This window comes from Narcine bancroftii, chromosome 6 (genome assembly GCF_036971445.1).
Source record: "Narcine bancroftii isolate sNarBan1 chromosome 6, sNarBan1.hap1, whole genome shotgun sequence".
Classification (NCBI taxonomy): Eukaryota; Metazoa; Chordata; class Chondrichthyes; order Torpediniformes; family Narcinidae; genus Narcine; species Narcine bancroftii.
This window is the reverse complement of record NC_091474.1, coordinates 180,043,148-180,055,306: the sequence shown is the minus strand read 5'-3', so window position 1 is coordinate 180,055,306 and position 12,159 is coordinate 180,043,148. Positions and strand designations below refer to the sequence as shown.

At 44.7% G+C, this 12,159-nt stretch overlaps 1 long non-coding RNA gene across 1 annotated transcript in view; it reads left to right on the top strand.

The window, feature by feature from the left end:
- LOC138736805 (uncharacterized) overlaps positions 1–11,435 on the top strand; it is a 46,726-nt gene extending 35,291 nt beyond the window's left edge. Inside the window, exon 4 of the long non-coding RNA XR_011340592.1 lies at positions 11,058–11,435. This is a non-coding gene — a long non-coding RNA (uncharacterized lncRNA). The remainder of the gene's footprint in view (positions 1–11,057) is intronic.
- The last annotated feature ends 724 nt before the right edge of the window (positions 11,436–12,159 follow it).

Genomic DNA, 12,159 nt, shown 5'->3' with positions numbered 1-12,159 from the left:
AAATGCTGGAGGAACTCAGCTGGTATTTTCAGCATCTACAGGAGACAGAGATAGATATAGTCGATGTTTCAGGCCTGAGCCCTTCTTCAGGGGAAAATAATCAGAAAGAGTCAGAATTCAAACAATGGGGGAGGAATCCAGACCAACAAAAGGTGTTAAATAGATTTGATAAGGAACTAGGTAGAATTTATATTGACTGTGGGAAAAGAGACTGGGAATGGAGAGATGACGGTGGAAGCGGTGGTGGTGGGGGGGGGGGGGGGTGGGGTGTTTAACAAAAGCCAGAGAAGTCTATATTAATGCCATCTGATTGAAGGGTGCCCAGTCAGGTGTTGTTCCTCCAATTTACAGGTGTTCTCAGTCTGGCAGTGCATGAGACCATGACAGACATGTCGGCAAGGGCATAGGATGAAGAATTGAAATGGGTGGCCACTGGCAGTTCCAGATTAACACAACTGGAGGCCCTGGGCTAGGAGACATTGGGAGGCCTAGGGCATCTGATCATGAGAAACATACCTCGTTCTCTTTTTTTTGTCTAGACAATGAAATTAGAACACTGGTGAAATGTTAGCATTGATAAGAAGATTGTTTATATATTTATAACCTTTAATAACTCTACAAAAGTATGGAATTAATGAAGATGTTCACACAGAACATTCCTAGCTATGTTTCAACATGACACTATATACAACGTCAGAATAGTTTCAAGATTTTTTGGATGCAAACATCAATTATGTCATTAAAATCAGTAAGTTGCAATTTATCATTTTCTATGCAGAGAATGCTCAGATCAGACAACTGATTTTGGGACATTGTTGACTGTAAAGAATCGTCACTTGTTCTCATAATACACGTTCTAATGATAGACAGTCATCTCAGAGATTTCGTCAACATGCGTGATTGTTGGAATCCTGCTAAGAATTCAGAATTCCCACAAGTTGAGAATCGGCCATGCAGGAAAATCCTGTGTGAAAACTTGTGCAATTGTTATACATACATGTTTAATGTTACTAGGCAACTGGGCCTAAATATTAAAATCAAAGGCGAGTGTGTTTGGCACTCCCATCAATGTGTTCCTGAATTTTGGATTTATGCTTGCACATTATTTTCTCCCCTAATTTTTATTGTAACAAATTAAATAAATTAATGGTAAATTTATTTTTCTATTTTTTTTGGCAGGAGGCAAAGGTCCCCCTAGATTATGAGGCCCTAGGCTGCAGCCTGTTCAGCCCATATATAAATCTGGCACTGGCCACTGGGAGATCCACAGTATTGAGGCATACAGAGCAGGGTGCTCAACAAAGCAATCTCCCAGTCTGAGTCCAGTCTCTCCAATGTAGAGCAGACCACAGGGGGAGCACCGGATGCAGTAGATGACACCCGCAGATTCACAAGTGAAGCGTTGCTTCATTTGGAAGGACTATTTGGGGCCCTGGATGGTGGTGAGAGGAGATGTGGTTGCAAGTGGAGATTCTTCTGTGGTCATGGGGTAGGTCCCAAGAGTATGATTGGAGTCGAAGAAAGAGCGGTCCCTCTGGAGGGAGGAGAAGTGACTATACGCTTGTGGTGGGATCACATAATAAGTGGTGAAAATGGCAGAGGAGGATATGTGGGATGTGGAGACTGATGGGATTGTAGGTGAGGACAAGAGGAGTCCTTTCCTTGTTGCATGTGGGGACAGAGGGGACCAGGGCAGATGTGCAGGTAATGGAGGATATGCGGGTGAGTGTCAGATGTGGGAGGCCCTAGAGTATCCTAGACTTCCGGATGGCCATATCTGCATCCGATGTGTCAAACTGCAGCTCCTAAAGGACCACGTTAAGGTAGGTTTCAGCACAACTTTGTGGGTCAAAGGCCTGTATTGTGCTGTAGGGTTAATGGTAATAGAGGGAAAGCCACGTTGTTTGAAGAAGGATGATCTGGCATACAAGTCCTCACCCTGGGTGCAGATGCGACAGAGACAGTGAGAGAACAGAATGGAATCCTCACAGGGGACAGGGTGATTAAAGGTGTAGTCGAGGTAGCTGTGGGAGTTGGTGGGTTTATAGAAGATATCTGTGGAGCGTTATCTCCTGAGATGGAGACAGAAAGATCGGGGGGGGGGGGGGGGGGAAGTGTTGCTAGAGATGGACCAAGTGAATTTCATGTCAGAGCGGAAGTTGGCAGCAAAGTGGATGAAATCAACAAGCTCATCATGGGTTCATAAGGCAGCACGAATGTAGTGGAGGAAGAGATGAGGGGCCTTGCCTGTGTAGGATTGCTCCACATAGGCATTGCTCATGGAGACTTGTGTGTGCTTTATGACACACAGATGTTGAAGTGTATCATGTTTATTACATGTTCATGTATAATTACATAACAATAAAAGGAACCTTGAAGCTTCCCCTTTCTGGAAAGAGCTGCGAGCTGTCAGTCCAGCGAAATTGCACAATGCTGCCATCCACATGAAAAATAAACCAAGAAGTCGTCTGCTCACAAACATTTGATCCGAAAACTTTGGTGTTTGCGTGTCTAAGCTGTCAAATTTCAGAGTTGCTGGCATGTACTGCCAATCAACCACAATCAGACAGAGAGTCGGGATTAATAGGCTTTAATTACCTTAAGTGTCAGCACAGCTTGCATGTTCCTGGCCCGGTTCCTAGGCAGGTACTGAGGGAAGGGTTTGGGTGTGACAGTCTTTATGGAGATATCTGGGAAGTTGGAGTCACAGGTTCAGGGGGCAGGCCAACCCACACAGTACATATATACATAGGGGTAGCACCACATTCACCCCTCCTTTTTAAACAAAGTCTGGTGAGGTGATGTGGTTTTAGTGTTCATTGCAGTTCCAAAGTCCCTTACAGGTTCAGCCTGGCTAGTGGTCTCGTCTGTCATTGGGACCATGGCAGGGGCTGCTGTGGCACAGCTGCCGTTTCCCCGGGCGGTGTCTTGTGCAACAGGCGGTGCTTCTGATGGTTGAGGGGGTGTTGGTACTGTGGTGCTGTTTGGGTTGGTTGGAGTTTGGAGTGCAAAATCGGGTAGGGCCGGTTGGTCAGGATTACCAGGGGAGGGGATTGGCTGGTCAGTCAAGGGGTGTCCTGGATTGAGATAGTGTCCTGTCGACCATCCTGATACTCCATGTATACAGAAGATTGAAGAATAAAATCAATTCTCATACAAATCTTTTTGTTGTGCAAATATATCTAAAGCACAATGTGAGAGGATAGAGGAAATACTGAACACCAGAAAGAAGACTGACATCCGTGGGATTTTAAGCAATCCTTAATTAATTGCAGTTCATTTGGAGTTTGACTTGCACTGTCACATTCTGCAGGCAAGTTTTCAGCTTGGAGCTGACAGGGTTGCAGAATTGTTTCCGTGAAGTGAATTCTATTATATTTTTGCTCTACATTAGTGCTCTCTCCAACTTACTACTGATACACAATTCCTTTTATTGTCATGTAATAATACATAGAACTGTAATATACATGTGATGCATCCTCAATGACTCCAAAAGACTTAAGTTGAGCCAACCTTTATTTGCTATAGAATATTGATCAACAAAGTGGGCCCTGCGGTCCACTGGGGGCAGTGGGAAGATCCAAGGGATCAGAGGGAAGAAAAGGGGGAGGTGAATGTTTGTTTGTTTCTTGTTTACGTCCTCTGGACAGTACATGTACTACATTCATATCTGCAAGGGCCAATGCTCCAGGTTTGTAAGAATTTAAAATTTTCTTCAGGTTGTAATGTATATTTAAATTATGTATAAATACACAACCCCCCCCCTCTCTATTTTTGGCCCCTTCCACCCTTTCATCGTGCTCCTGACAGCTAATCCTCGCCCCCAGCAGCCTTCCCATCGAGCTCCTGATGGCTGATCCTCGCCCTGGCTGCCCGCCCATCGAACTCCCAACGGCTGATCCGCACTCTGGCTGCCCGCCCATCGAGCTCCTAATGGCTGATCCTCGCCGAGGCTGCCTGCTCATCGAGCTCCCGGCAGTTGATCCTCACCCCAACCACCTGCCTATTGAGCACCTGACAGCCAGACCGTGGGGGGTTTTTCTGTTGTGTTTTAGAAAATAGACAATAGACAATAGACAATAGGAGCTGGAGTAGGCCATTTGGCCCGTCGGGCCAGCACCGCCATTTTAGATCATGGCTGATCATTACCATCAGTACCCCTTTCCAGCCTTATCCCCATAACCCTTAACTCCGTTACCCACAAGAGTCTTATCTAACTCTCTTGCAGTGATTTACATGGTTTTTACATTTTTTTTTGCTTGAAGTGCTTTGTTTTGTCTTTCTCCTCTGTCGTGCCACATTTTATTTACATTTAGGTTACATCAGGCAGCATTAACTTATACTTCTTAAGTGCACATACACATGTTATACATATATAGGCTACGCTGTATTACTGGTTCTATAAAATGTCGTAGTGCTCGCACGTGCTTTTTGGAACTTTGTGGAATTTCTATTTTAAATATTTTTGATCCACAATTGGTTGAATCCGCGGATGTAGAACCCAAGGGCAGACTGCGGAGGTAATTGCATTGCTATTGTATTTCCTTAAGTTTCTTTTCTGTTGCATTTTGCTGTGATTGGTATGATTTTTACAAAGGACATTTTGTTTTGCTGAATAAAATATGGCCTCAGCAAAGCAAACAAAAAGAAATGTCGGCAATATAGTGTGGAATATGTGAAATATGGATTTGTATCAGCACAAAATAGCCAACAGAAACCCATGTGCCGACTGTGTGAAGGAGCCTTTTCAAATGAAACCATGAAGCTTTCCGGGCTTCTTAAACATTTGAAGCAAATGCGCTCTGATAATGCAGACAAAAACTTTGCATATTTTAAGTCACTTTGAGAAAACATACAGAAAGGGAAATCCATTGGAAATATGTTTGCTAGCACTTCACAACAATCCAGTGATGGTTTGCATGCATCAAACAGCATCTCATTGCTCATTGCTAGATCTGGTAAGTCTCATCCCAGAAAGAGCTTATTCTGCCAGCAGTAAGTAAGGTTTTATGCACAGCTTCACACAAGTCACCTGAACAAATTATTAAAGCTATCGCTTTCAGTGATAACTCTGTTCAAAGAAGAGTGGAAGAAATGGCTGAAAACATTGAAGGCACAAACATTGAAAGCACTGTGCTGACAATAACCACACCAGCAGTACGAGTGTAAGACAGCTTTAATAAACTAATATGTACACTAAGAGATCTTGTCTCTCTGCAAGACAAATCTGGAAGGCTAGACTGTAGCTCTGGACTGCTTTATATACAAGGTCACCGGGATGACCCCTGGTGACCTAGTGGTGTAATTACATATCACTACATTCACAACATTGTTTGGACAATTTTAAGCATTTGGCTTAAAATTAGATGAGTTCACCCTGCCAGGAAAAGAATCTTTGTTTCTTGCTTTTGTTTGTTTCGACAGAGATGAAAGTTTGGTTCAAGAGCTGTTACTTGCAAGGCAACTAGAAACAAATACAAAAGGGGAGAGAGTATTTTATGTGTTTGAGATTTTTTTTCAGAGAGAAAGCTATCCCGCTTCCCAGCATTCTTGGATTGCAACAGGCCATCATCGTGGCTTCATCAGTTTCTTGAAAAAATCTGTACCTGGTGTATTTACGGTGCACTGTGTAATCCACAGGCAACATCTGGATGCAAAAAACCAAGGTGGTCGTAAATAAATTCAAGGCACATTTTGAATGTTTGTTGTTGCATTCAGAAGTTAGTCAAAGGGAAACTGGCTGGACCCTTTCAACCAGAGGGTCGGACTTATGGCTCCTCACGTTTCCGGAGTAGGACCAGGCCTGGGGACGTCAGCCACACTGGCAGCGTGGTCCCTGTCACAGAGTTCCTGGGAAAGGAAAACATATGTGTTGGGCGCTACCAGTTTTCCCAATAATTACAGAGACAAAGACTGAGGAGAACGATAGGCTTTTTTATACAAGAGACTGCTGGCCCAAGCAGTCAAATGTTTACCCTGCTGACTGAAAATGAGGAAAATGAGGAGAGGAAGAGGGGACTCGACCTTTATGGCCTGGGTCACATGGGAGGAGACCAGGGAGGAGTCTAGGAGAGTATGTCATCAGGAGGGCGGGCCAGCCTGTACATACAACCATATCATTACATTCACCCCCTCTTTTTAAATAGAAACCACTGGGAACAATCAGAGAAAAGGGGGGGGGGGGAGTGAAAAAAAAAAATGGATGGGAAGGTGGACGCTCCCTCCGACTAAAGGTTTAGTTGCACGGGCGGCTTCCTCCTTCTACCGGACTGCCAAGGGGCCGCGTGTCTGTGAGTCACTCCTCCGGAAAGGAGGACTCCCGGTCGCCATGAATATAGTTGGGGTACCTGAATAGGGTGAAGATGCTGCACAGTCTCTTTTAATAATTGTCGTCGAGGTCATATGTGGGCAGGGAATAGAAAAGGGAAACCTGGAGAATTTGTCTACCACTGTCAGGAAGTAGGCGTTCCTATTGGAGATTGGGAGGCGGCTCTTGAAATAGACACTGAGTCGTTCGAAGGGGCGTGAGGCCTTAATGAGGTGTGCGTTTTCTGGCTGGTAGAACTGTGGCTTACACTCGGCACAGATCTGGCAGCATCTAGTCGTGGACCGGACATCCTCAACGGAGTACAGGAGGTTTAGATTCTTAACGAAATGGTACAGCCTCATGATTCCCGGGTGGCACAGATTGTCGTGAATGGCCTGGAGATGGTCGAGATGCGTGCTGGCGCTTGTCCCTTGGGATAAGGCATCTGGGGGATCGTTGAGTTTACCCAGCCGATACAAGGTATAGTAATTATAGGTGGATAACTCAATCCTTCACCTAGGAATCTTGTCATTTTTTATTTTATCCCGCTGTTTTGTATTGAACATGAAGGCCACTGCCCTCTGGTCAGTCAGCAGGGTAAACATTTTACTGGCCAGATTATGCCACCAGTGGCGCACTGCCTCAATGATTGCTTCTGCCTCCTTCTCGACAGACGAGTGCCATACTTCGGGACCATGCAGGGTGTGGGAGAAAAACGCTACCGGCCTGCCTGCCTGGTTAAGTGTGGTGGCCAGTGCGAAGTCGGAGATATCAATCTCCACCTGGAAGAGGACGGTTTCATCCACGGCATGCATCGGATCTGGTTCAACGTTATTGTGGACGTGGGATTCCCCAAACAGTCTTTTCCCAGTATGAACAAGGATCAGATGAACTCTTCAGTGAACTCACCAGGCTGTTGTTTTCAGGATGTCAGCAGGTAATGGGAGTTGACTTCGTTCACTTTTGGCTTGTACATCGTCCGCTGCTCAGCCATCGCCTTGACGTAGGTCACGCTGCCTTGGATGGCCAGGAAAGCCCTCTGGCTGACTCGTGCCTATAGGATCTTTAGCTTCTTCTCATCAGAATCGACCACTTCAGTGGTGGCGTCGAGGAAATTATTAAAACAGTTCACCCACTGCTTGAAGAGTACAGATGCACCGGGACTTGGGGTCTAGCTCTAGCCGATCAGGGCGCAGCAACTTCTCCATTATCGGAGACCGTCAAAATTTTGTTTAAAAAATTGTTGGGCGCTACCAGTTGCCCCAATAATTATGGAGACAAAGACTGAGGGGAACGATAGGCTTTATTATGGCCCGGGTCAAGGCTAGGGAAAATGAGGAGAGGGAGAGAGGACTCGACCTTTATGGCCTGGGTCACATGGAAGGAGACCAGGGAGGAGTCTAGGAGAGGATGTCATCAGGAAGGCGGGCCAGCCTGTACATACAACCATATCATTACAATATGTTCATGTGGTGTGGCATTCTTGGGAGTACATAGGAGGGACCTGATGGAATGGAGCACCTCTAGGAGGACCTCTTGCCAGTGGGAGTCTGGAAGGCCCCTGGACCACAGGGCTAGGAGGATGGCCATCCAGACAGTGACATTCTTCCTTTTTATCTGCTCGTTCCCCTAGGGATTGTAGCTGGTGGTCCTGCTCGTGGCAATGCCTCTGGCCACCAGGTACTGGTGCAGCTTGTCGCACATAAAAGAGGATCCGTGGTCACTATGAATCTAGTAGGGGAAGCCAAAAAGAGTGAAGAGGCTGTGCAGGGCCTTGATGACTCTGGTAGCTGTCATGTCAGAGCAGGGGATGATAAACAGAAAATGGGAGTACTCATAAATAATATTGAGGCAATACACATCGTGGTCCGCAGAGGGCAGGGGTCCTTTGAAGTTGACACAAAAGCCACTTTCAGGTGGCCAGAATACCCAACTGTAAAGCCGCCTATTCTACCCCAATGCGGCTGTCAGGTGGCCATCTGAGAGTGGAGAATCCAGCCAGGAGGAGCACTTACCTAACCCTCCTCCTGTAGGTATATTCTCTGGCTCGGAGAATCCCCCGTTGCACCTGAAAGCAGCAGCAGGCAAAGCGGATAGCAGCTTTCAGGTGCCTCGCAGACCCCGCTGCCTGACACTCCCCCAGTGCGGGACTACAGGGCTGAGGCGACCGGCGCAGGACTACAGGGCTGGGGTGGCCGGCGCGGGACTACAGGGCTGGGGCGGCCGGCGCGGGACTACAGGGCTGGGGCGGCCGGCGCGGGACTACAGGGCTGGGGCGGTCGGCGCGGGATTTCAGGGATGGAGGTTGGAGAAGTCCTAAATGAATACTTTGCATCAGTGTTCACAAAAGAAAAGAAACTTGATGAAGGTGAGGTCAAAATAGAATAGGCCTGTGTGCTGGATAATGTGGAGATCAAGGAAGAGAAAGCATTGGATCTTCTGTCCCCGGGGACAGATGCGATTATATTCCAAGTAACTGTGCGAAGTGTGAGGAGAGATAACTGGGGCAGTAGCAATCATCTTTGAATCCTTGACCACAAAGGAGGTGTCTGAAGATTGGAGAATGGCAAATGTAGCCCCCTTATTAAAAAAAGGTAATAGGGAGAATCCTGGGAATTATAGACTGCTGTTGGAATCTGTGATGTGCAAAATATTGGAGAGGATTCTTAAGGATAGGATCTATGAGCATTTGGAGAAGTGCAGTCTACTCAAGGATAGACAGCATGGCTTTGTGAAGGGAAGGTCGAACCTAATTGAGTTTTTTAAGGAGGTAACAAAAGAAATTGATGAAGGTAGGGTAGTAGATATGGTCTACGTAGATTTTAGAAAGGCATTTGACAAGGTCCCCCATGAGAGATTTAGTCAGAAAGTCATGAGACATGGGATCAGTGGAACCTTGACTGTGTGGATTTTAAAAAAATTGGCTTGCAGGAAGAAAACAGAGAGTAGTAGTGGAAAGAAAGTATTCTGCCTGGAGGTCAGTGACTAGTGGAGTGCTGTAGGGATCTGTTCTGGGACCCCTGCTCTTTGTGATTTTTATAAATGACCTGGATGAAGAGGCAGAAGGATGAGTCAGTATGTTTGCACATGACATGAAAGTTGGAGGAGCTGTGGAAGGAGCTGAAGGTTGTCAAATGTTACAAGAGAATATAGACAGGATGCAGAGATGGGTGTAAAAGTGGCAGATGGAGTTCAATCCAGATAATTGTGATGTGATGTATTTAGGAAGGACAACTAGAAAGCTGAAAACAGGGTAAATGGTCAGTTACTTAAGAGTGTGGATGAACAGAGAGACCTTGGGGTTCAAATCCATACATCCCTCAAGTTTGCCTATAGGTTGATGATAGTTAAGAAGGCCAATGGGATGCTGGGCTTCATTAATAAGGGGATTAAGTTCAGGAGTAGAGAGGTCACGTTGCTACTCTACAAATCTTTGGTAAGACCACACTTAGAATATTGTGTTCAGTTCTGGTCACCTCATTATAGGAAGGATGTGGAAGCCATGGAGAGGGTGCAGAGGAGATTTACCAGGATGTTGCCTGGATTGGAAAACAAGTCTTATGAGACAAATGGGACTTTTTTCTCTTTGAAGCTCAGAAGGATGAGAGGAGACATAATAGTGGTCTACAAGATTATGAGAGGCATAATCACAGCCAGCGACTGTTTCCCAGGGGCATGAATGACAAACACCAGAGGACATATGTACAAAATTAGGGGAGGTATGTTTTTTTTTTTTACACAGAGAGTTGTGGGTGCCTAGAATGCCTTCCCGGGGCAAATGGTGGAGGCTGAAGCAATAGGGCATTTAAGAGACTCAGAAGGGCACATGGATGAAGGAAAATAGAGGGTAATGGGGTAGGTGGGTTTAGTACTTTTTATTTTGGATTTTTTAGGGATATATTGGTTGGCACAACATCGAGGACCAAAGTCCCTGTACTGTGTATGTTCTCTGTCATAAGATTTTAAAAATAAAAGACCATCAGACCCTTTAACAGCTTAAAGCCTGTAGCACCAGGAGGTAAGACCCTGCAAAGCAGAGCTCTGTCTCTACTTCCCACTCTCTCAGGTCTGCACCAGTGAGATCACTGCCATTAGAGCAGCACAAGCAGTGCTGCCACTTTTTTAAAAAATTACCTGGCAGATCCTCTATTTACTGATGCCCTATCACTATTTCTCCCTTTTATGTTCCCATTCTCTAATTCTACATTTTGAGCTTTTGCTTATTTTTCTGTATCCGGTCCCCTCACTTAATTCTCCATTTACTGAAGTCTGAGAAACTGTCCAACTTTGAGCTGACTTCTCATCATTCCTTCCTTTATTTCATTTTTTATCTTTTTTATTTAGACATACAGCACAGTAACAGGCCCTTCCGCCCCACAAACCTGTGCCACCCAATTCCACCCAATTAACACACAACTCCCCGTATATGTTTTAAGGGTGGTAGAAAACTGGAGTGCCCAGAGGAAACCCAGTAAGAAAAGGGGAGAAGGGTCAAACTACTTACAAATAGCGCTGGATTTGATACCCAGTCACTGGCGCCATAACTTACTCACGCTAGCTGTTACTGTCTTTTGGTTTTTATCTTTTATATTTCCCAAAATTATTGCCAGCCTCCCAAAATTCCCTTACTTACTGCTGACTTTCCTTCATCCTCAAAGAGTGAGGGGGGGGGGGGGGGGAGTTGGACCATAAGCATGATAATTGACCTATCCCACAACTGGAAATTAAATGTAACTCTGTGTTATTTTAGCTTTTTTCTAGTGGAAACGAAAGTCTCGAGTGGCTTGCAATGGATATTATTGGATCCAAAGTCAAAATTAGTCCAACAAATGGTGAGACATCAAGCAACTTGGAAATGATTGAAATCTACGTGTGGAAAAAGTATATGAATGCTTGTTGGATTAGAGTTCCTCTCATCTCCACTGAGGTGGAAAACACAAAATGGGGGCTGAACAATACATTAGCCAGAGCCAAGTTATTCCTCAAGGCAAAAAAACCCTCTTTTGAACACTTTTATGAAGCTTGTTGAAGAAGGAGATGTTCTGTTGAGTTTCACTTCTTCATAGTAAGTGTTGCACACGTTTCAGTTTAAAATGTGGTTATGATTAATTAACATATATAAATTTTATTCTAGTATTCTTCATTATTAACCTCTACATGGTCCAAAAAAAATAATCTAATTATATTTGCCTAAAATATCCAGGCAAAGAGAAGAAATTATAGCATTTGGTAAATCCCACAGCAACATTAAATGCTCATTTTCTCGAAGAAAACTAATTTCACCAAGTAGTTGCGGGACATGGCTGGGCATTCACTCTACATGCCAAACCCTCTGATCAAAACAGGTGTGGTCCCCAGAAAATGTCATGGGAACACCTGTTTTACTGCTACAGAAGAATATCACAGTCAGAATATTTATATTAGGCTGAATGGGCTGAATGCCCATTTTTTTCCTCTATAACAAATTTCATGTCATAAAATACATCTGTTTAACCAATGTAATATTAAGCTTTTTAATTCCAGTGATTACAGCTGACATTTGTGGCCAGTATTTTGGCTAAATCTCTGTCAATAAATTCACTGGTGCACCCACTAAAAAAAATGATGGTGTTTATGGCCAGCAGAAGCATATCCATTGATTTGCAGGAACAATTAAAAATTAATGTCCAGAATTTAATCTGTGGGGTTTGGGGGGTGGCTTCATGAGCATAACAGAGTTATGATAGTCTGATGCTAATTTAATTAATTGGGATAAGTGAATTTATCGAGCAGGCTTTCAGTTAAAGTGAATTAAAGTAAGCGTCATTGAGGTTTTTTTTTTAAATGTGTGGAAATCTACGATTCGCAAAGGA